Here is a 25,190-nt window from a genome sequence, read left to right as displayed (position 1 = left end):
GTAACTTGATATCAATGAATTGCTATAGGTGTCTTGTATGTATATGATATACGCTTCTGTATGAATAGGCGGGTAGCATAGAGATGGCACGCTGGCATTATAGTTGGTGCCATCACCTTGGGTTGCTAACCTGTGTCACAGACCTCCTCTCTGCCAGGCTCTAGGCCATTGGTCTCCAACCTGCGGACCTCCAGATTTTGCAAAACTACAACTCCCAGCATGCCCGGACAGCCGCTGGCTGTCCGGGCATGCTGGGAGTTGTAGTTTTGCAACATCTGGAGGTCCGCAGGTTGGAGACCACTGCTCTAGGCTAAAAAGCTGTAAAAGTTTTAAAATAGGAGTGTTGCAAGTAGAAATAGTCTGTGTATCCGGTTTCATGATGGAATTCCTTGAAGTAAAGGCTCCTATTTCCATGACACATCAGAATGGTCTGTGCTTAGAATATTACAGAAAAAGTTACAGTGCGATGTCTCGGTATTGGTGTCTTCCAACCTGTTGGTCTCCAGCTGTTGAAAACTACAACTCCCATGATGCCCTGACAGTCTTCATGCTTAGAATATTAGGGAAAAGTTACAGTGTGATGTCTAGGTATTGGTGTCTTCCAACCTGTTGGTCTCCAGCTGTTGCAAAACTACAACTCCCATGATGCCCTGACAGTCTTGATGCTTAGAATATTAGGGAAAAGTTACAGTGGGATGTCTCGGTATTAGTATCTTCCAACCTGTTGCTCTGCAGCGGTTGAAAAACTACAACTCCCATGATGCCCTGACAGTCTTCATGCTTAGAATAGTACAGAAAAAGTTACAGTAGGATGTCTCGGCATTGGTGTCATCCAACCTGTTGGTCTCCAGCTGTTGCAAAACTACAACTCCCATGATGCCCTGACAGTCTTCATGCTTAGAATAGTACAGAAAAAGTTACAGTGCGATGTCTCGGCATTGGTGTCATCCAACCTGTTGGTCTCCAGCTGTTGCAAAACTACAACTCCCATGATGCCCTGACAGTCTTCATGCTTAGAATATTACAGAAAAAGTTACAGTGGGATGTCTCGGTATTGGTGTCTTCCAACCTGTGGCTCTCCAGCTGTTGAAAAACTACAACTCCCATGATGCCCTGACAGTCTTCATGCTTAGAGTATTAGGGAAAAGTTACAGTGGGATGTCTCGGCATTAGTGTCTTCCAACCTGTTGCTCTCTAGCGGTTGAAAAACTACAACTCCCATGATGCCCTGACAGTCTTCATGCTTAGAGTATTAGGGAAAAGTTACAGTGGGATGTCTCGGCATTAGTGTCTTCCAACCTGTTGCTCTCTAGCGGTTGAAAAACTACAACTCCCATGATGCCCTGACAATGTTTGTGCTTATAATATTACAGAAATAGTTACAGTGGGATGTCTCGCTATTGTGTCTTCCAACCGGTGGCTCTCCAGCTGTTGCAAAACAGTTGTAGTTTTGCAATAGCTGCAGAACCACAGGTTGGGGACCACTGCCGTACATGTAGAAGAAGGGGTCACATTCAGATAAAATGGCTTCTGGACATCACTTGCACAGATATTAAATGTGTCTCACGATCTGTGATGGATATGGAAAAAGAGGCCACCCAGGACAGCAGTGATATAGCAGAAGGGGGGGTAGAGGTGGCAGTCTTGCCAAGGCCGTGATGCCAGAGGAGACTGAAAGGCCCCTCTATCACCTCAGCAGAAAGCAGTTCTATAAATGGTAACTGTTTGCTGGGGGGCACTAGTATAGCTCGGAAACTACGGGATACATTGGTGTACTCGACAGTGTCAAGAGAAGGCTTGATTTATTTGCCGTTGCCTATGTAGCGCTGACGTATTCCACAACGCTGTGCAGATACGGCCATCGCATCAGGCCATGTGCAGACAAGTTTCTGGGGTCTGGTGGATTGTGGTCTGGGCTGGTGGTAATTGCACAAATTTTTGCGACAATTGTTAAAAAGTTGCAGTGGATAAATCCTCGACCACTGCAAAAACACTAACCATGCCACACTACATTAACCCCTTAGGCCCCTTTCACACTACCGTTATCCCATGTGATGGACGTCGGGGCTGCCGGGGAGAGTAGCGGTAGAAAAAATACTGCTTTTTATCCTGCTGAAAAACAGTGGCGCCCGACGGACCCCATTGACCATAATGGGGTCCATCGGGACCTGCTGTTGCCCATTGCTCCCTGTCAAACTAAAAAAAAAATAAAAAATTTGATGTCCAGTCTTGACGGGGCGCAACGCTAGTGTGAATGTAGCCTTAAGGACATGGGAGGCCTTCCTTTATGCCCATGGGGGGAGATTTATCAAAACCTGTATAGAGAAAGAGTGGTGCAGTTGCCCATAGTAACCAGTCAGCTTCTTTCATTTTTAAAGAAGCCTGTGAAAAAGAAGCGATCTGCTTGGTTGCTATAGACAACTGCACCACTTTAACTCTGCACAGGTTTTGATAAATCTTCTCAAAATCTTCCCCTAGGTGCCTGGGCCTTAAGGCTGTGTGCCTCCTGCTGTTGCATAAGTACAACTCCCAGCATGCACAGACAGCCAAAGCGCATGCTGGTAGTTGTAGTTATGCAACAGCTGGAAACACGCGCCATCAACTCCCCGCCAAAATGCTAACATTTTTGACAAATTCACAACATTTTTTGACTTTGCAAAAAAACTGTAAAGCCCAGATCTAATCCCCCCCCCCCCATTTTACATTAAACCCCTGAATAAGTTGTTTTGTTTTACTGTAGGAGCCAAGAATTTTTTGAGTTAGAAATGTTCTAAAATTACCACAAGTAATGTCACCTGGTGCCGACACTGCAAGGGTGGATTGGTGACATGAGTGACTGACATGTGTGTGGCTGCCGGCAGCTGGGTGGGTGTCACCGGTAACTATAGAATGATGGGTGGAGGGCTTGTGTAATGTTTGCAGGTCACTCCAGTTTCTTCTTTTTTAGTTGGGGTTGGAGAAACCTGATGAGGGGGCTGAGATGCCGAGCGTCTGACATTCGCTTCACACCCTCCTACCTGGGTGGGGCGGCTTTTGTTCCTAACTGTGTTGATCTTGCTTCTGTGCCATGTTCAATCATTTCCCTTCATGCTAAGCATAATGTTTGTATGAGGGGAGGTCCTGCCCAGGCGAGCAGGATGCTTGGGGTTGTTATGGGGGTAGGCGTGAGAAATGCTGTCCTGTTTTTGTGGTCCTTACTTCATATACAGTGGTCCCTCAAGTTACAATATTATTTGGTTCCAGGACGACCATTGTATGTTGAAACCATTGTATGTTGAGACCATAACTCTATGTAGACCTGGTAATTGGTTCTGAAGCCACAAAATGTCATCCAAAAATAGGAAAAGGTGAGGATTAAAGATAAATGAGTAGATAACTAATATAGATAAAGCAAATCCTTACATATAAAAGTAAGAAAGATCTGCTGGGAGCTGTAAATCATTGTCTATACCAGTGTTTCCCAACCAGGGTGCCTCCAGCTGTTGCAAAACTACAACTCCCAGCATGCCCGGACAGCCAACGGCTGTCCGGGCATGCTGGGGGTTGTAGTTTTGCAACAGCTGGAGGCACCCTGGTTGGGAAACAATGCTTTATGTAGAGGACAGGAGCTTCTTCGGGGTCCTATACAGTACACACAGTGTCCCAAATGGAGCCACCCTTACTTGGTGTCCAAAGGAGCAGCTAACCCTGGCACAGGTAAGGAGTAGTACAGAACCTTGTAGTTCCTACCTGTACTGTAGGGGGCGGTACCAGACAGCCGGTCAGTGCATGCACTTAAAGGGGTACTTCCACCCTAGACATCTTATCCCCTATCCAAAGGATTGGGGATAAGATGTCTGACCGCGGGGTTCCCGCCGTTGGGGACTCCCGCAATGTTGCATGCGGCACCCACCTGTTTCTTGTCCGGAAGCGCTGGAGGGTCTCGGTCACGACCACGGGAACGGAAGTCTGTGACGTCAGGACTCGGCCCCCGTGTGACGGCCGTCACACCCCCTCCCATAGACTTGAATTGAGGGGACGGGGCGTGACGTCACACAGGGGTGGAGTCCTGACGTCACGGACTTCCGTTCCTGTGGTCGCGACCAAGACCCTCCAGCGCTTCCGGACAAGAAACAGGTGGGTGCCGCATGCAACATTGCGGGGGTCCCCAGCGGCGGGACCCCCATGGTCAGACATCTTATCCCCTTTAGATAGGGGATAAGATGTCTAGGGTGGGAGTACCCCTTTAAGTAACACAGGGGTTTTACCAGTAAAATGCCCATTCTGATTGGTCAGTTCCTCCAGTTGTGAAATGTCTCACAGATCTGGACTGTCCGTAGCATTGTATGTTGAGTCTGATTTCAAGTTACAATGGTCCAGAAAAAAACATTGTTGAAACTATTGTATGTTGAGGCCATTGTAAGTTGAGGGATCACTGTAAAGGGATTATTTTACTTTTTGCAGTGCCCAAATAACTGAATTCATTTTTAGGTTTACCTATACTATAGCTTGACAGCTGACATCCCCCCCCCCCCCCCCCCATAGATTTGGTATTCCAGACATCTGGGGGCCTATACTAATATATGGTGTCAAAAAGAAACCTTTAACATTTGCTTCAGGAAATGATCAGCTCTATTTATGTGCCTCAAAGCCTTTGCCTGAGCCCTTTATGTTACCAGGCGTGACATTTGTAGGTGGCAGTGGCCTTGTAAAGACCCGAACATTTGCCACTGTGTACGACAAAACCTCATTGTAATGTGGTTTACATTTCCTTGTCAAACAGGTGTTTGGGATAAAATGTCAACTTTCTGTTAGACGCTTGGTGGGTGACATTGCCTTTATGTACCTGCAGGTCAGGAATAGAAAGATACACTCATATCTTGATATTAGTGAAAGAGCATTTCCTTTTATAAAAAAAAAATAAATCTTCCGAAAATATGTCCCAGGCTTATACTATAGGACAATATACTTATAGTGACATGCTGCCCTCTTTGAACACCTCCTTTTTATTTTGCAGGCCTCCAGTGACTTATTCTGGTTCCGGTATAGAAAACTTTACTCTTTTCAAAAATATACGATGCAAAGTTATATGTACCGTATATACTCGCGTATAAGCCAAGTTTTTCAGCACGATTTTTTGTGCTGAAAACGCCCCCCTCGGCTTATACTCGAGTGAACTCTCCGCCTGTCAATCCCTTCTCAGTGGTCTTCAACCTGCGGACCTCCAGATGGAAGGGTGAGCTGGTTCGGGCCATCTATGCTGCAGGGACCGTCCGGTGGGGAGGGTTAGTCATTCCGGGCTGTCCATTTTCACCGGGGGGGGGGGGGGGGCCCTTCTTCTCCGCACCTGCCCCAGACTAGTGACGTTGCCTTGACAACGACGCACAGGGACGTTCATTCGCAGCCTGCGCATGAACGTCTCTGTGCGTCGTCGTCAAGGCAAATTTCACTAGTCCGGGGCTGGCCCGGAGCGTAGAGAAGAGGGGGGCCCCCCGGTGAAAATGGACAGCCCGAAACGACTAATCCTCCCCACCGGACAGTCCCTGCAGTATAGATGGCCCAGACCAGCTCACTCTTCCTTCCCACCGAGGGGAGGGAGTAGAAAACTAAATGGGGGGGGGGGGGGTCTGGATGATGACGAAGGCCGCAGTGTTCTTCAACCTGCGGACCTCCAGAGGTTTCAAAACTACAACCCCGAGCATGCCCGGACAGCCAATGGATGTCCAGGCATGCTGGGAGTTGTAGTTTTGAACATCTGGAGGTCCGCAGGTTGAAGACCACTGATGAAGTGATTGACGGGCGGTGATGATGAAGGGGGTAGGGATGATGACGGGGGTCTGGATGACGAATGGGTCTGGATGATGACAGGGGGGGGATGATGTATTTCCCACCCTAGGCTTATAGTCGAGTCTATAACTTTTCCTGGGTTTTTGGGGGGAAATTAGGGGCCTTGGCTTATATTCGGGTCGGCTTATACTCGAGTATATACGGTAGTTATTTAGTCTATTCTTTCGTTTTCCATATAATCACTCTTGGTTGCCGACGGTTACGACCTGTTGTTCAGCATTAGCTTTCTGGTTGTGCATGCTCAGTTGCGTTCTCACATGCTGGTGAATGAAACCATGTGTCCGAGACCATGTGTTCACCAGTAGTCCCGCTATGTTGACAGGATTAATAATACTAGCATGCATATGTTCACCAACATCTGGGAACACAACAATAGGAGAATGAGTGGTCGGTCTATAAAACAGCAGATGAGGGGAACTAGGAATTAATGTCAGAGGATCAGCAGTGAGGGAGCACAATATGAGCTGCGCAACAGGGTGGAGACTTGTGGCAGGGGGGCTTTATCAAAACCCGTATGGAGGAAGAGAGATGCAGTTGTCCATAGCAACCAATCAGATTATCTTTTTAAAAATAAAAGAAGCAATCTTAATGGTTTCTATAGGCAACTGGCCCACTCTTGCCCTACACAGCTTTTGATAAATCTCCCCCCAAAGATCTTTAGCATTCGTAGAAGTACTGGAAGAGCATCATTTGAAGTAGATGTCAGCAAAGCATGATGGAAAAAGTTTGGTGCCAGGATTCTGCTCATCAAGTGATGTCCCCTAAGCTCTCCCTGTGTGTCACAGTCATTACTGTCCCCTCATCTCCCACCCCATGTGTCACTGGCATGTGACCTCTCATCCTTTAAAAAAAAAACTATTTTACTTACCTCCGCTCCTGTACTGACCCTGCACCCCACCCCATTCTGCCTCTGGTTCTCAACATCGGATGTCTTTGGTTGGCATTCTGATGTTTAACAGCAGATGTCTTCTGTTGGCGCTCCAGGGTCACATGGCTGCCGCAGCCAAACAGCAGCATTGGCGGTGACGCTCAGTACTCCTGAGTAGGGAGCGTCATTGCCGACACTGCTGATTGCCTGCGATGGTCACCGGACATCTGCTTCTCCTGTAACACCGGAGCGCTTAACCCGGACAGAATTGGGGAGGAGCCCAGGAATGGAAGTGGAGGTAAGTAAAACTGTAATTTTTTTTTCTGTCAATCTTTATTGGAAAGGGCTGACACAAACCTGGGCGCCATGCTTTCTTATGACTTAGGGAGCAAAAGTAGAAAATAAATAAATAAGGTGATCCTCCATATTTAGGACTTAGGATTATACTGCTGTATCCCTGCACCCTTCTTTCATGGTTTTTTGTCTGAACTTTATACCCCTTTAGCAGGGCTCAAGTCCTGCAGAAACGCATGGAAATGGAGTTCCTGCACTTTATCCACTGCAGGGACTCGAGGGGAGATTTATCAAAACCTGTCCAGAGGAAAAGTTGCTGATTTGCCCATAGCAACCAATCCAATAGGACCATCCCTTGAGTGGAAATCATGGGTGAGTTCCCACATTTTTTTCCCCAGGATCTTCACCCCTGCCCTTAAGGGTCTCATACAGGATCCTCTGCATATTTGAAGCCGCAGATTTTATGCTACACATTTCCGTGTAAACTAAATGACCGATCTACAGCTTCAAATCCTGCGCATCAAATATACACAACATACTGTACATATGAATAAACACTTAGGTTGTTCTCAGATTGTGTGTAGTATTACAACTTGGCTCTAATCACTTCAATGGAACTGAGCTGCAGTACAACACACAACCTAAGGACAGATGTAGTGCTGTTTTTTTGTTTGTTTTTTTGTAATCCTTGATAACCCTTTAAGCATAGGGCACTCCTCAACCTTATTGGTAGGTCTTTGGTTATAGGGACAGATCTTCTTTAGATGGTTCCCCTGTACAGGACCTGCTGCAACTTTGAAGCTGCAGACTTGATACTGTGTTTAATATTTTAGCAACACAGAGATCTACAGAATCAAATCTGCAGCATATCCTGTATGTGTGAAGGCACCCTAAGCATACAAACGTTTAAATGTACCCTAAAATTAGAAAAAGGGAAGTTCTGACTCTTCTTGCCAGGTACAGCTCTATCCACTGGGTAATTTTCATTGTGGTAAAAATCTACAGTACATCCAATGCAGATTTTGTCAGCAGTAACAGCTACCAGAATAAGGGTGTCACTGGACAACTAAGCTTACAGCACTTGCCTTTCAGAAGCTCAGGGAAGTTGCAGGGATTGACTCCCTGCTAGCAGTAGTTAGCGGCAGTAAGAAGCCCCAGATACCTGATAACCAATGTTATGGTCTCTTCTTGTGCTGTTTTTTTCTTTTTTTTTCTAGAGCTAGTACTTCATCAAGTGATCCAGCATAGTTTCCTTGCATTGTACAGGTGCCAGGTGAAAAACATTGCATGCATAGTTTTTTTGATTCAACATAACCAGAGGCAGTTATGCCATATATGCCATAGGTTTTGTACCATGCCCCATTTCAGTCTATGGGTAACACGAGATTGGATCCAGCTTATTGCATCCAACATGTCAATGAGGACGCTGGACATATGTGAATTCAACCTCTGCCAAAACTTGGAGTGAATTCTAATGAAGTAGAAATTTAATTTCATTGTTATTCTTCTAGTCAACCAGTATAAATGCCATTGCTGTTACTGTAGGGCATGTTGTTCAGACATGTAAAATTAGGCAAGTTATACTGCAAACCCCATTCATTCTTTCCTTTATGCGGATCAGTCGTCCTGGTCCCTTAACAGAAAAACAGCCCCAAAGCATGATATTCCCACCCCCATGCTTCACAGTAGGTATGGTGATCTTTGGATGCAACTCAGCATTTTTTCTCCTCCAAACACGACAAGTTGAGTTTTTACCAAAAAGTTCTACTTTGGTTTCATCTGACCATATGACTCTCTAGCAAACTTCAGATGGGCCCGGACATGTACTAGCTTAAGCAGGGGGACATGTCTGGCACTGCATGATTTGAGTCCCTGGTGGCGTAGTATGTTACTGATGGTAGCCTTTGTTACTTTGCTCCCAGCTCTCTGAAGGTCATTCACTAGGTCCCCCCATGTGGTTCTGGTATTTTTCTCACCATTCTTCCCCAGATCGAGGGAGATTATCAGTGGTCTTGTATGTCTTCCATTATCTAATAATTGCTCCCACAGTTGATTTCTTCACACCAAGCTGTTTCTTTGTTTCTGGTGTCCTTCGACAGCTCTTTGGTCTTGGCCATAGTGGAGTTTGGAGTGTGACTGTTTGAGGTTGTGGACAGGTGTCTTTTATACTGATAAGTTCAAACAGGTGCCATTAATACAGGTAATTAGTGGAGGACAGAGGAGACTCTTAGGCTAGGTTCAGACTACGGAATATTCGGGCAGAAAATTTCCACCCGGAGATTCCGAGTACGGCCAGCGCTGATTGAATCAGTCGGCACTAGGACTGCGCGGACACTGCAGTCTCCAATAGACTGCAATGTGTTCCGCGCGGATTTCTGCCTGAAGAAAGAGCAACGCCTTATTTTTTTGTCCCACTGTATCTATCTATCTATCTAACTAGCTATATATGTGTGTATAATTATATGTATATTTATTTATCTAGCTGTCAGAATAGAAATTGCTTTATATCTAGCAGCATGTCCATGTCTTGAGGATTGGGCGCTTGTCACTTACTAACCTGTACGTACAGTATCTTGTAAGGTATCACAAGAAAGTCAGAGTAGCAGTGACAGCTGGGCCTATAGACTCCCATACTTCTACAGACTGATGTCATGGTTAAGTCTGTACACTCTTCCTGCATTTATTACCTTCTTGGGAAGACATGTGAGGAGAGACCAATTTACACATACATTTTATTTATTTAATAAGTGAAGTATATAAATTGCATATTCCATCAAGATATTTGTGGGAAAAATAATATTTGTGCACCTTTTTTCAGGGTGTGATGGCTGTGGGACAAAATATTGAATCATGACGCTACTGTGAACTCTTATCCTGAGCCTTATTCATATTGATATTTACTCATACAATTTCTACTTACTGTTTTACCCTCCATGTTGCTACATGAAAACTTCATCTGCCTATAAACTACCATTTTACTGTACTGAACAGATTTTTAGCAGCCTGATAAATGAGTCTCTGTGGCATCAGTGGTTTCTTTGGCAGTCGTTCCTTCTCATTTATAGCGCAATCTTTGCAGTTCGGCTAGAGCTTCAGGGCAATTTTCACCAAAGCAATGGTGGCACAGCCCAAAAAAAACTGTCAACATACTACATCATAGCTTACCTAAGTGAATGGGATTACATTGTGACCCACAGGTGGCCGGGACCATGACCCAAATTTGCAAGAAATACATCCAAGACCTGCGTTGTAGCCCCAACCTGAAATTGGTGAGCTCATGTTGGCAAGCCTATTATAAACGTACGATGGCCATGTGAGCAGTACAGTTTTATGAACCCATTGCTTTCTGCTTTTACCACCAGGAAAAATTACTGGCGACTAAATAATTTATGGTGGAAACTTAAAATGTAGTTCTAGCCTTGCTTGTAGTAATGCATCGTTCAATGTACACATCCACATAAAGTTTTATAGACTTCTTGTACTGTGTTCACATGATGCTGCACCCAATGGCTAGCCTCTGTGGTCTTGTGCCATAAGTTCTGGAATAGACTGCAGTGGAGCGGCAGCATTCAGGAATGAGTAAAGTTTTATTTTTATCCCACTCTCTGTCTACGATATTTTTGACACTGATGGAAACCTTTTTCCAGTGGCTGCGCTGAATATGATTTAAGTCAGCTTAAAATTGGATGCTTTAAGTGGGATCAACAATCTTTTGTGTATGGGGGTCCTCCCGACTCTGTCCTGATGGCAGATGTCAGGGGAGAGAATGGTATGTTGGATTTCAACATGGCTGGTCCCTTAAACCCTTGCTATAGAAGTTTGGCAGCAGCTTTCAGTTCCCTCCCTGAGCTTTCTGCCTATGCATTGCTGTCAATGGTGATGGCACATATCTGAATGGTCCTAGCCCCAAAAAATCATTCTAATCATTCTGTAGTATGAATGCACCCTTAGGGTACGTCCACTCATTGATAAACTCACAACAGGTTTTGTTGCCATTCACTTCAATGGATCAGTGGAAAATACACAGTAGTGGCAGATTTGTAGATTACCGGTGGACCCATTGAAGCGAATGTTTGTGAAACTTGTAGTGAGTTATCAACCTGTGAACATACCCTTAACTTTTTAAGGACTCAGGATGTACCTGTACGTCCCGTGTCCCGCTAACGGGGTTTAAACCGTTCTCACAAGCGGAGTATGGGTTAAATGCCGATTGGGCCGATGCCCAGCATTAACCCTTTAGACGCCGCGATCAAAGCTGTTCGCGGCATCTAAACTGAAAGGGAAACTATCCCGGCAGCTCAGCAGAGCTGATCGGTACTATCGCGACAGAATCGCGATGTCCCGATCAGCTTACTGGATGAAAGGAGGGTCTTCTTCTGCCTCCTCCTCGTCTAATCGGTGATCTGCTGCTGATGCCTGTTGCTAATGTAATAAAAAAAAAAAAATCATATGTTGTACCGCCACGTGCGTAAATGTCCAAACTATTAAAATATAAGGTTAGTTAAACCGCAAGGTCGATGGCAAGCCTGTAAAAGAATACCAAAGTCCAAAATAGTACATTTTTTGTCACTTTATATTCCATTAAAATATTAATAAAAAGCGATCAAAAAAAGTCCCATCAAAACAAAAGTGGTACTGATGAAAACTACAGACCACGGCGCAGAAAATAAGCAAAAGCGAAGATAGTTTTGAGTCCTTAAGCTGAAAATGGGCTGAGTCCTTAAGGGGTTAAGCTTAAGTGGTCTCTGCACTTTATTTAGTAGTTGATACAATTGTAGCTACCCAAGCCAGGAGCAGGACTGTAGCCTGTGTATATAAATAAGAGTTCCTATTCACTGACTAATATCTTGGAATTGAAAAAAACAAATAAATAAAATAAAAAATCTATCTATCTATCTATAAAATAAGATTGTATAACTTTCCATTTGTACAGAGATGAGTCATTATTTCTATAAAACTTTAAAACCTTTGATATGTAAGCTTAGCTTCTAATAGGAGGCATAGGCTTAGGATTCAAGCATTTTCTAGTTTGGGTTGGTCTTCTTCCTGGCAGGAACTCTCCCTTTGTACATGTTAGGGGGAGGGGGGGGGGGTACCCAAAGGAGTGGCAATAATACGTTGCCCATAATAGCTCTTACTTGTCCCACAATGACTAAACACATCCTTAGAAATAAAGTCAGGGAATGGGATGTGTTTTTCTTAGAATCTGCTGAGTGATGGTATTTGCCTTGTACAAGTGATCCTCAACAAGAGATTTTTATGTAAATGTAACGGCCCTTTTACATGGGCCAGCGATCATCCGACCATTTGGCTATGGAGGCAACCTACTGATTAATTCTGTGATGTCTGAATAAGGCCTAATGTGACATATGCCTGGTAGAGACAGTGTTATATACACCAGTTGTTACATCCTGACTGACGACCAGCTGTGTTTGTCTTTCCTCTTTTATAACTGTGTATTGTGTTTAAAGGGAAACTGTCAGCAAGTTCACCCACACTAAACCCAATACATTGGTGAACAGGAGTCTAACGTGCTCACTTAGTAAAGTTTTGTTTTAGCTGAGCTTGCGTCCTCTAAAGTGTCCGTCATCCATCCCGGTTTCACGCGCAGCAGGAAGGTCCCCCGCGAAACCGGGATGGATGACGGACACTTTAGAGGACGCAGACTCGGCCAAAACAAAACTTTACTAAGTAAGTGAGCACGTTAGACTCCTGTTCACCAATGTATTGGGTTTAGTGTGGGTGAACTTGCTGACAGTTTCCCTTTAACCTCTTAAGGACATAGGACGTTCTCTAACGTCCCCACTACCTGGGCTTTAATGCCCAAGGACGTTAGAGAACGTCCTGTTGTATTTCCGGTCTCTGCCGCTCGCCGGGCAGAGATCGGAACTGGATGCCTGCTGAAATCCTTCAGCAAGCATCCAGGGCAAATGCCGAGGGGGGCCATGTAGGCCCCCCATGTCGGCGATCGCCGCAAATCGCAAGGGAAATCGCCCTTGCGATCTGCGGCGATACCGGGCTGATCGGGTCTCTTGGACCCGACCACCCGGTAATTTCGCATGATCCCGGCTGTCACAGACAGCCAGGACCATGCTGAAGTATCGGAGCGAGGTGGCAAGCCGGCCACCTCCTCCGATCCCCTGCGATCCGTCGGTTAGTTAACCGACCAATCGCAGGAGGGGGGGCGGTTACTTCCTCCCGTCCTGCCCGGCCCCCTGAAGTCCGGAGAGGACGGGAGGAAGACCGGAGGACGCGGCGGGGGACGGGGGAGTGCTGGGGACCGGCCCCGGTACTTACCTCGTCCCTGAAGACCCGGATCCCGGCGAGGAAGATGGCGGCGGCGGTGACAGGTGAGTATATCTTCAGCCGCGGTCGGGCCCTTTACAGCAATGCACGTCGCCGTAAAGCGACATGCATTGCTGTAATGGGACCGTGTATACAACAACTCCCAGCATGCCCAGACAGCCCTTGGCGTCTGGGCAAGCTGGGAGTTGCAGTTTTGCAACATCTGGAGGTCCACAGTTTGGAGACCACTGTGCCCTTCCAGATGTTGCAAAACTACACATCCTCAGCATGCCCTTACTGTCCAGGCATGCTGGAAGTTGTAGTTCTGTAACATCTGGCCCTTCAGATGTTGCAGAACTACAACTCCCAGCATGCCTGGACAGTTTTGGCATACTGGGAGTTCTAGTTTTGCAACATCTGGAAGGGCACAGATTGGGAACCACTGTATTAGTGGTCTGCAAACTGTAGTCCTCCAGATGTTGCAAAACTACAACTCCCAGCATGCTGGGAGTTGTAGTTCGGTAACATCTGGCTCTAAAGATGTTGCCGAACTACTACTCCCAGCATTCCTGAGAATGTTTGGGAGTTGTGGTTTTGCAACAACTGGAGGCACACTGGTTGGGAAACATTGTCTGTTTCCTAACTCAGTGTTTCCCAACCGTGTGCCTCCAGCTGTTGCAAAACTATAACTACCAGCATGCACTGATAAACTGTGCATGCTGGGAGTTGTAGTTTTGTAACAGCTGGAGGTCCCCCCCCCTGTGAATGTACAGGGTACATTCACATGGGCAGGGGGCTTACAGTGAGTATCAGGCTGCAAGTTTGCGATGCAGCTAATTTTGCGCGGCAGCTCAAACTCGCAGCGGGAACTCGCTGTAACCCCCCGCCCGTGTGACTGTACCCTAAAAACACTACACTACGCTACACTACACTACCACAAAGTAAAATGAAAAGTAAAAAACACTACATATACACATACCCCTACACAGCCCCCCTCCCCTCCCAATAAAAATGAAAAACGTCCGGTACGCCACTGTTTCCAAAATGGAGCCTCCAGCTGTTGCAAAACAACAACTCCCAGTATTGCTGGACAGCCGTTGACTGTCCAAGCATGCTGGGAGTTTTGCAACAGCTGGAGGCACCCTATTTGGGAATCACTGGCGTAGAATACCATATGTCCACCCCTATGCAAGTCCCTAATTCAGGCCTCAAATGCGAATGGCGCTCTCACTTTGGAGCCCTGTCGTATTTCAAGGCAACAGTTTAGGGTCACATATGGGGTATCCCCGTACTCAGGAGAAATTGCCTAACAAATTTTGGGGGGATTTTTCTCCTTTAACCCCTTATGAAAAGGTGAAGTTGGGGTCTACAACAGCGTGTTATTGTAAAAAAATAAATTTTTTACACTAACACGCTGGTGTTGCCCTTTACTTTTCATTTTGACAAGAGGTAAAAGGGAAAAACGCCCCCCAAAATTTGTAATGCAATTTCTCCCGAGTACGGAGATAACCCATAAGTGGGCGCAAACTTCTCTGGGGGCGCACAACAAGGCCCAGAAGGGAGAGTGCACCATGTACATTTGAGGTGATTTGCACAGGGGTGGCTGATTGTTACAGCGGTTTTGACAAACGCAAAAAAAAAAAAACCCCACATGTGACCCCATTTCGGAAACTACACCCCTCACGGAATATAATGAGGGGTGAAGTGAGAATTTACACCCCACAGGTGTCTGACAGATCTTTGGAAGAGTGGGCTGTGCAAATTAAAAATTTTGTACAGCCCACTGTTCCAAAGTTCTGACAGACACCAGTGGGGGGTAAATGCTCACTGTACACCTTGTTACGTTCCTCAAGGGGTCTAGTTTCCAAAATGGTATGCCATGTGGGGGTTATTTTGCTGTCCTGGCACCATAGGGGCTTCCTAAATGCGACATGCCCCCCGAGCAAAATTTGCTCTCCAAAAGCCAAATATGACTCCTTCTCTTCTGAGCATTGTAGTTCGCCCGTAGTGCACTTCAGGTCCACTTATGGGGTACCTTCATACTCAGAAGAGATGGGGTTACAAATTTTGGGGGGTATTTTCTGCTATTAACCCTTGCAAAAATGTGAACTTTGGGGGGAAACACACATTTTAGTGAAAAAAAATATATATTTTTTTACATATGCAAAAGTCGTGAAACCCCTGTGGGGTATTAAGGCTCACTTTATTCCTTGTTACGTTCCTCAAGGGGTCTAGTTTCCAAAATGGTATGCCACGTGAGGGTTTTTTGCTGTTGTGGCACCATAGGGGCTTCCTAAATGCGACATGCCCCCCGACCAAAATTTGCTCTCCAAAAGCCAAATATGACTCCTTCTCTTCTGAGCATTGTAGTTCGCCCGTAGTGCACTTCAGGTCCACTTATGGGGTACCTCCATACTCAGAAGAGATGGGGTTACAAATTTTGGGGGGTATTTTCTGCTATTAACCCTTGAAAAAATGTGAACTTTGGGGGGAAACACACATTTTAGTGAAAAAAAATATATATTTTTTTACATATGCAAAAGTCGTGAAACCCCTGTGGGGTATTAAGGCTCACTTTATTCCTTGTTACGTTCCTCAAGGGGTCTAGTTTCCAAAATGGTATGCCACGTGAGGGTTTTTTGCTGTTGTGGCACCATAGGGGCTTCCTAAATGCGACATGCCCCCCGACCAAAACTTGCTCTCCAAAAGCCAAATATGACTCCTTCTCTTCTGAGCATTGTAGTTCGCCCGTAGTGCACTTCAGGTCCACTTATGGGGTACCTCCATACTCAGAAGAGATGGGGTTACAAATTTTGGGGGGTATTTTCTGCTATTAACCCTTGCAAAAATGTGAAATTTGGGGGGAAACACACATATTAGTGAAAAATTTTTTTTTTTTTTTTACATATGCAAAAGTCGTGAAACACCTGTGCGGTATTAAGGTTCACTTTACCCCTTGTTACGTTTCCCAAGGGGTCTAGTTTCCAAAATGGTATGCCATGTGGGGATTTTTTGCTGTTCTGGTACCATAGGGGCTTCCCAAATGCAACATGCCCCCCAAAAACCATTTCAGAAAAACGTACTCTCCAAAATTCCCTTGTCGCTCCTTCGCTTCTGAGCCCTCTACTGCGCCCGCCGAACACTTTACATAGACATATGAGGTATGTCCTTACTCGAGAGAAATTGGGCTACAAATATAAGTATAAATTTTCTCTTTTTACCCCTTGTAAAAATTCAAAAATTGGGTCTACAAGAACATGCGAGTGTTAAAAATGAAGATGGTGAATTTTCTCCTTCACTTTGCTGCTATTCCTGTGAAACACCTAAAGGGTTAAAATGCTGTCTGAATGTCATTTTGAATACTTTTGGGGGTGCAGTTTTTATAATGCGGTCATTTGTGGGGTATTTCTAATATGAAGACCCTTCAAATCCACTTCAAACCTGAACTGGTCCCTGAAAAATAGTGAGTTTGAAAATTTTGTGAAAAATTGGAAAATTGCTGCTGAACTTTGAAGCCCTCTGGTGTCTTCCAAAAGTAAAAACTCATTAATTTTATGATGCAAACATAAAGTAGACATATTGTATTTGTGAATAAAATTTTTTTTTATCTGGAATATCCATTTTCCTTACAAGCAGAGAGCTTCAAAGTTCGAAAAATGCAAAATTTTCAATTTTTTCAGCAAATTTTGAAATTTTTCACTATGAAACGATGCAAGTATCGACAAAATTTTACCAATAACATAAAGTAGAATATGTCACGAAAAAACAATCTCGGAATCAGAATGATAGGTAAAAGCATTCCAGAGTTATTAATGTTTAAAGTGACAGTGGTCAGATGTTCAAAAAACGCCGGTCCTAAGGTGTAAAATGGCCTGGTCCTTAAGGGGTTAAAGCTCCTGTGTATGGCCCACTTCATAAACGCCCATAGTCTCGGCTTTTTACACCAGCCCTGGATACTGCCGCACTTTGGATCACAAAATGTTTTTGTTTAACATTGCACTAAAAAACATGCAAGACATTTTTTTTCCATAATGTTTGTTCACAAACATTTATACATTTTTTGGGATGGACATTTCGTTGGTGTTTTTGAAAATGTATTTCTTTTGGAACATGCCAAAAGAATGCAATGGGGGAAATGACCGTTTTCTGCAGTACAAAACCTGCACATTTTTGTGCAAGCTACATAGTACACAAAAAATGTGTAACTTTCAACTTTTGCGCTAGCACAAAAAATTGGATGGATTTACTGTGAAGGGCTCAGCCTCATGTGGCTGCGCTCAGATCCGCGTCAGGGCTCCCTTTGGGGCATTCATTGCAGATTTTGTTTAGGAATAGTGACCAAAGCTAGAAAATCTGCTGCATGATGGACACAAACGTTATTGGGGTATTTTATAGGATTGTAATGGGTCCAAAAAATATTGCATGCAGCGTTATGTTTTTTCATTTATTTATTTATTTTTGCCCATTATTCAAACAGAATCTGCAACGGAGCCCAAGAACTGAGCCTCTGATGCAGATGTGAACATAGTTTTAGGGGTTTGACAGAGAAAGGAGACTTCTCTGATAGCCCATGTTTTAGACTACCTAGAACATAGAGCTTTTGTTTTAATGCCATGGAACCAAATAATACTCCAGAAGCACAGAAAAGCACCACAAACAAAACATCTGGCTTTAAAGGGGTACTCCGGTGGAAAACTTTTTTTTAATCAACTGGTGCATGAAAGTTAAACCGATTTGTAAATTACTTCTATTAAAAAATCTTAATCCTTCCAGTACTTATTAGCTGCTGAATACTACTGAATACTGAATACTACAGAAGAAATTATTTTCTTTTTGGACCACAGAGCTCTCTGCTGACATCACGAGCACAGTGCTCTCTGCTGACATCTCTGTCCATTTTAGGAACTGACCAGAGCAGCATATGTTTGCTATGAGTATTTTCTCCTACTCTGGACAGTTCTTAAAATGGACAGAGATGTCAGCAGAGAGTACTGTGCTCGTGATTCAGCAGAGAGCTCTCTGGTCCAAAGAGAAAATAATTTCTTCTGTAGTATTCAGCAGCTAATAAGTACTGGAAGGATTAAGATTTTTTTAATAGAAGTAATTTACAAATCTGTTTAACTTTCATGCACCAGTTGATTTAAAAAAATAAAATAAAAAAATAAGTACCCCTTTAAGCAAACAAAAAAAGTTGGAAAAAATGGCAGAATAATTGTAGCAAAACTGGTTGTCAGTGATGATAGAACCTGTCAGCATTTGATGCTGCCTGTGGTTCAGGCAGCATAAATCTGCTATCAGAGTCTTTAAAGGGGTACTCCAGTGAAAAACCTTTTTTTTTTTTTTTTTTTAATCAACTGGTGCCAGAAAGTTAAACAGATTTGTAAATTACCTCTATTAAAAAATCTTAATACTTCCTGTACTTATTAGCTGCTGAATACTACAGTGGAAAATATTTTCCGTTTGAAACACAGAGCTGTCTGCTGAATCACGAGCACAGTGCTCTCTGCTGACATCTCTGTCCATTTTAGGAACTGTCCAGAACAGCATATGTTTGCTATGGGGATTTCCTTTTACCCTGGACAGTTCCTAAAAATGGACAGAGATGTTAGCAGAGAGCACTGTGTTTCAAACGGAAAAGAATTTCCACTGTAGTATTCAGCAGCTAATAAGTACAGGAAGGATTAAAAATGTTTAATAGAAGTAATTTACAAATCTGTTTAACTTTCTGGCACCAGTTGATAAATAAATAAATAAATAAATAAATAAATAAAAAGTTTTTCACCGGAGTACCCCTTTAAAGACCAAGCAATTTTTTTTTCTTCATTTGTGTTATTTCTCATAGTCACGTTCCAAGAGTTTTTCAGCTTTTCAATAGCATCATTTTGGAGTAAATATAATTGTGTGCTTTACTTTTGTGATAGCCGAAAGCAGACAATTGTCTAACAAAAGCCTCTGTCAGGTTGGATTTTCTTTGGCCGAAAATTCAAGTATACAGCGTAAACACTCTCCTCTGTGTGTGTGTATATGTATATATAATATACAGTATATATAATTTATTATTATTATTTTTTTTTTTTATAGTTCTAGAATGTTGCTGAATAGATAATTGTTCAGTCACATTCTGGCAAATCTTGTGTATGGTCCACTTTAAAGGGGAACTCCGGTACTAGACATCTTATACCCTATAGGGGACAGGGTGTAAGTAGTGGAGTTCCCCTTTATGTGTAGGTTTATCTTTTAGGTCTCTAAAGGCAAACCTCTGCTTTAATTTTATTATCAGTGTCAGTAATATGTCTACTGATCTGTGTCTCCATTAGTGGTCATATATTTTGTGCCAAGAATAGGACTGGATCTCTTGGGACGCATCGGACAAATCCGATTGTGTTTGGGAAAGGTTTCTCCCCTTACATTATTGGGATAGTAACCAATCTAAATCAATCACTCTCTAATGAAGAGTCTGCTGCACTGTAAAGCTCCATGTCTCGGAAAGTATGAGCAGCATCTCAGTTATTTTACTGCAAGCTCTGTCCACGTTTAATGGAGCAGTGTGAAAAGCTCAGATGTGAATTCCTGAGCGATTACATTTAGCCTTTCTAAATAAATGAATGGCTTTGTCGTATCCCCCAGGCTCTCGTGTTTTGTATTGAAAACCAGTACATCCATGTGATGGCTATGTTCACACTGCAGATTAAACATGTATTTCCGCAGCAGATAAAATGAGGCCTTGGATTTGTTCCATGAATGTTTTGTGGATTTACTGTAGGTGTGCAGCCATCCTACATCAGATTCACACGGGGATTAGCCCTATTGTCAATGGGGTCATTTTTACTTAAAAAAAAATAAAAAAGTGACGTCACTTATATTGTGGCAGATTTTTTTTTCTGTGGTGGTGGCATATATCTGTACAGAAATTTGCATCTTATAAAGGTTGTGGAAACCCCATTTACTTGCATAGATTTTGAATTATCATTGTATTTAACGTTTCGTCCGCATGAAGAAAAAACATTGTGTGAACATACCATAGTGGTATATGATATGGACTTGTAAGGTCACTGTGTGCCAGTATTTAAAAAAAAAAAATCCCTAAAAGCGGCAGGGTCCAGGGTAACACAGCGGCTTCTAGTCCCTTTGTTAAGCCCTCCTCCTGCCCAGACTGGCCTGATTGAGAGCCTATATGCAAAAGAGAAGCCCAAGGCCATGTTCACATGTGGAATGTCCGCACGGACATTGCGCTGCAGCAAAGCCCCATTGACTTTTCCCATCAAAATCCTGATTCCGGCATCCGCAGAAAGAATACATGTCTTTTATTTCTGTGGATTCCGCTTGGAAATGTATTGCTGTGGTCCTAGCACTGCCGGAACATTCAAATGCGCAGGGCATTCCGCACATTTGTTGCCAAGTTACCGTATTTTTCGCCCTATAGGACACACCCTATTTTAAAGGTGCATAATCTAGCCCGTTGGCTGTCCGGGCATGCTGGGAGTTGTAGTTTTGCAACTTCTGGAGGTCCGCAGCTTGAAGACCACTGGTATAGGAGGTAGTACTCACGTGTCCCCGCCGCTCCGGACCCGTCACTGCTGCCCTGGATGTCGCTCCATCGCTGTTGCCGTGTCCCAGTGGTGTCCCTGACGCTCCAGACGTCTTCTTCCCCGGGATCCACGCTCTCCGTCACCGTCATCACGTCGCTACGCACGCCGCTCCTATTTGATGACGGCGTGCACGACGACGTGATGACGTCGAAGGAGAGCGCAGGGGATCCCGGCACGGAGCAGACCCCGAGGAGGCAGGTAAGGTCCCTCCCGGTGTCCTGTAAGCTGTTCGGTACGCCGCGATTTCACCGCGGCGGTCCCAAACAGCCCGAATGAGCAGCCGGGTTAGTGTTATTTTCGCTTCAGACGCGGCGGTCAGCTTTGATCGCCGCGTCTGAAGGGTTAATACAGGGCATCACCGCGATCGGTGATGTCCTGTATTAGCGGCGGGTGATGGCCGCAGGTATTCGCCGTATAAGATGCACCAACTTTCCCCCCCCCCAGTTTTGGGGAAGAAAAAGTGCGTCTTATACGGCGAAAAATACGGTACATGGCCCTATGCTGCATCTCATAGAGCATAACACTGTTCTCCTCACCTGTCCGGTCCTGGGACCCCTCTGTGAGGCACCTGGGATCTGACAGGTTCTTGTTAACATTCCACATCAAATGCATGTTAAAGGGGTAATCCACTGGAAAACATTATTATTATTATTATTTATTTATTTTTTTAAATCAACTGGTACCAGAAAGTTAAACAGATTTGTAAATTACTTCTATTAAAAAATCTTAATCCTTCCAGTACTTATCAGCTGCTGTTATGATCCACAGGAAGTTCTTTTCTTTTTGAATTTCCTTTCTGCCTGACCACAGTGCTCTCTGCTGACACCTCTGTCCATTTTAGGAACTGTCCAGAGTAGGATACATTTTCCATGGGGATTTGCTCCTACTCTGGACAGTTCCGAAAATGGACAGAGGTATCAGCATAGGGCACTGTGGTCAGACAGAAAGTAAATTCAAAAAGAAAAGAACTTCCTGTGGATCATAACAGCAGCTAAGTACTGGGAGGATTAAGATTTTTTTAATAGAAGTAATTTACAAATCTGTTTAACTTTCTGGCACCAGTTGATTAAAAAAAAAAAATAATGTTTTCCAGTGGAGTACCCCTTTAACTAGGTTTTTGAAGCACCCATTTACATGCTGTGGAATTTTTTTGGGGGAAATTTAAAGCATGCCACCATTAGGGCTAATCCTCATGCACAGTACATCCAAGTGTTGGCTAAAGACCTCTGCTACCTGTCCATGTCGGATTTTCTATAGGCAAATCTGTGTATTTGAATATACTCTTATTCTACCATTACTGCGCTGAGGACAACTCCTGTCTACGTTTTTATGTCCTCTAAATCTGCTACAATGACATCTATTTTTTGACACAGACAGGAGGCTTTTTACACTGTGACATAGGAGGAAAGCAGGAGGGTGTGTATAGAGAGGTGGACCTGAAGAAGGAGGGGGAGCCCTCAGAAACGCATTGTCCTGACCTATACTAGTAGATATCAGAATAAAGGCATTCCTTGCACTAAAATAATGGAGAAGCGCTACGGTCAGAAGTCCGATTTCTATAAGACTGTAATCCAGGCTGGAAAACCCACATCTCTATACACATGCTCCTACATCCCGCACCATGCTACAACGGTACCGATGACCTGCAGCTCCCAGACACTGGTTGTGTAACCACAAAGCTCTGAACAGTGTTGTGTCTACTTGTGCAACACACAAAGGTGAACAGTTCTATTTAGTCACTGGATGTCGCCTACCCTCTCAGCAGCGCCCCCCCCCCCCCCCCCCGCGATCAGACATATTATCCCCTATCCTTTCGATAGGGGATAAGATGTTTTTGCCCGGAATACCCCTTTAAAGAGAAACTGCTATTTCACCTGCACTAAACCCAATATACTGCATAAAAAAAAACGCCAGAACAAAAAACGCCAAGTGGGTTTCACATTTCATAAATCCTTCTGTAAGATTAGCTATTTGACTCTACACATTTTGTATACACTGCTAAAAAAGTGCACTAGTGTGTTATGATAACGTACTATTATTGAAAATACTATGTAATATACTTTCTTTATTGGTTGCTTAGGGTTCTTACAATCTACAGAATGACATCTAGATTTATCTCTGGATTCTAAACAGGGATCTCATATAAGAGATTATTATGGCAATAGGTGGAAATACGCCCAGGTTTTTAAGATAAATCCAGAAGTGGATTCAAAAGGAATGGGAAATATGAAGAAGGACTAATACTCCTTTCATTCCTGCAGAGGTAGTTTTTCAAAAATCTGCCAAATAAAAACCCAGCTTAAAGGGGCATGTTCAGATACACAGACTTTTGATATGTTGTAAAGCAGGTATAACCAATAGGTTTTGCAATTGCTTTCATGAGAAAATTTTCAGTATTTCATACTGATAAAGCCAATCAAACATCTGCCCCCCTGCCTGCTCGGACATATACTAGTCCTGCTGTGTCCATGCGTCATCACCTATGTCATGGACACACTTGATTGACAGCTGTGAGTGCAGGGGTCACACCAAGAGGAAAAATCCTCCCACTGTCAGCTTGTGTCCCGCTACTGTCAGTGAGGACAAGCTGGGAGTTGTAGTTTTGCTAATGCTAGGGGAGATGTGAGCAGACAGCATACTGAGGGAGGGGGCGGAGACCTGCACAGTGAGGCCACGCCCCCTCCCTTTGAGAGGAATTCAGACTAGTGAGCTAAATTAAAAGTGTAATAAAAAAATAAATAAAGGTGCTAGACACATAAAAATTAGATGTACATGGTTAGGATTAGCTACTGAATGATATATTTAAAAAAAAAATTTTTTTTGTTGGATCTGACGGGTACGCTTTAACTCCTGTTAACACATCATTACTAAGCAGCTTTTTTTAGCGTCTCTGTTTTGATGTGCCTCATATTTCTTTCAATCTTTTTATTTTCTTTTTTCCTGTGGAAATTGCCATGAATGATACCATAAATCTATGACATCCCATAGCTGGAATCAATTTCAGTTTGAGGCACACAGACCGCAAAAGATGCACCAAACACAAAAGACGCATCTCTGGTCTGTATAGTAGCAATTATACTGTTCTGTGTACAGTATCTCACATAAGCGAGTACATGTGACAACACTGAATAAATAACACTCTAGATCCTCAGAGAATTCATTGCCATATTGAACTTCCATTGTGACTAATATTAGAGAGTGTTAGAGTGATAACACTAAATCTAAGACAACTGCTCCCCATTTACATCTATTAACACAAACGAGTCACATGACATCAGGAAGGGAAACTAGCTAATTTGGCCCAATTTGGACAAGGTTGGTAAAGTTTAGACATTAAAGGGGTACTCCAGTGGAAATGATTATTATTATTATTTTTTTTTTTAAATCAACTGGTGCCAGAAAATTAAACAGGTTTGTAAATTAATTCTATTTAAAAATCGTAATCCTTCCAGTACTTCTCAGATGCTGTGTAATACAGAGGAAGTTCTTTTCTTTTTTGAATTTCCTTTCTGTCTGACCACGGTGCTCTTTACTGACACCTCTGTCTATGTCAGGAACTGTCCAGAGCAGAAGAGGTTTGCTATAGGGATCAGCTCCTGCTTTGGACATTTCCTGACATGGACAGAGGTGGCAGCAGAGAGCACTGTGGTCAGACGGAAAAGAACCTTACAACCGCCTCTGTAGTATACAACAGCTGATACGTACTGGAAGGGTTAACATTTTTAAATAGAAGTAATTTACAAATCTTTTTAACTTTCTGACAGCAGGAGAGCACTGTAGTCAGACTGGAAAGAACTACACAACTTCCTTTGGAGCATATAGCAGCTTTTAAGTACTGGAAGGGTTAAGATTTATTATTCATTAACAAATCTATTCAACTTTCTGGCATCTCAAAAGTTTGAGAATGGGTTAAAATGACTTTTTTATACAGTTAACCCCTCTCTGATCCCCCCCGTGGCTGTTATGATTTGTGGATAGGGAGAGAGAGATCAGTCATGCCCTGCCGGATGGGGAGCAGCCCAGATCCCAGATGACTATGTCTTGTTCCCAGACAGTAATTAAAGGGGTATTTTTCCAGGAAAAAAATATATTTTTTTACATATCAACTGGCTCCAGAAAGTTAAACAGATTTGTAAATTACTTCTATTAAAAAATCTTAATCCTTTCAGTACTTATGAGCTTCTGAAGTTGAGTTGTTCTTTCCTCTCTAAGTGCTCTCTGATGACACGTGTCTCAGTAACCGCCCAGTTTAGAAGAAAATCCCCATAGCAAACCTCTTCTAAACTGGGCGGTTCCCGAGACACGTGTCATCAGAGAGCACTTAGACA

At 43.7% G+C, this 25,190-nt stretch overlaps 1 protein-coding gene across 5 annotated transcripts in view; it reads left to right on the top strand.

Moving 5' to 3' along the window:
- PDLIM7 (PDZ and LIM domain 7) overlaps window positions 1-25,190 on the top strand; it is a 117,869-nt gene that overhangs the window by 643 nt on the left and 92,036 nt on the right. The window lies entirely within an intron of this gene.

Source organism: Hyla sarda, chromosome 4 (assembly GCF_029499605.1).
Source record: "Hyla sarda isolate aHylSar1 chromosome 4, aHylSar1.hap1, whole genome shotgun sequence".
Taxonomy (NCBI): Eukaryota; Metazoa; Chordata; class Amphibia; order Anura; family Hylidae; genus Hyla; species Hyla sarda.
This window is presented reverse-complemented; position numbering and strand designations above follow the sequence as displayed.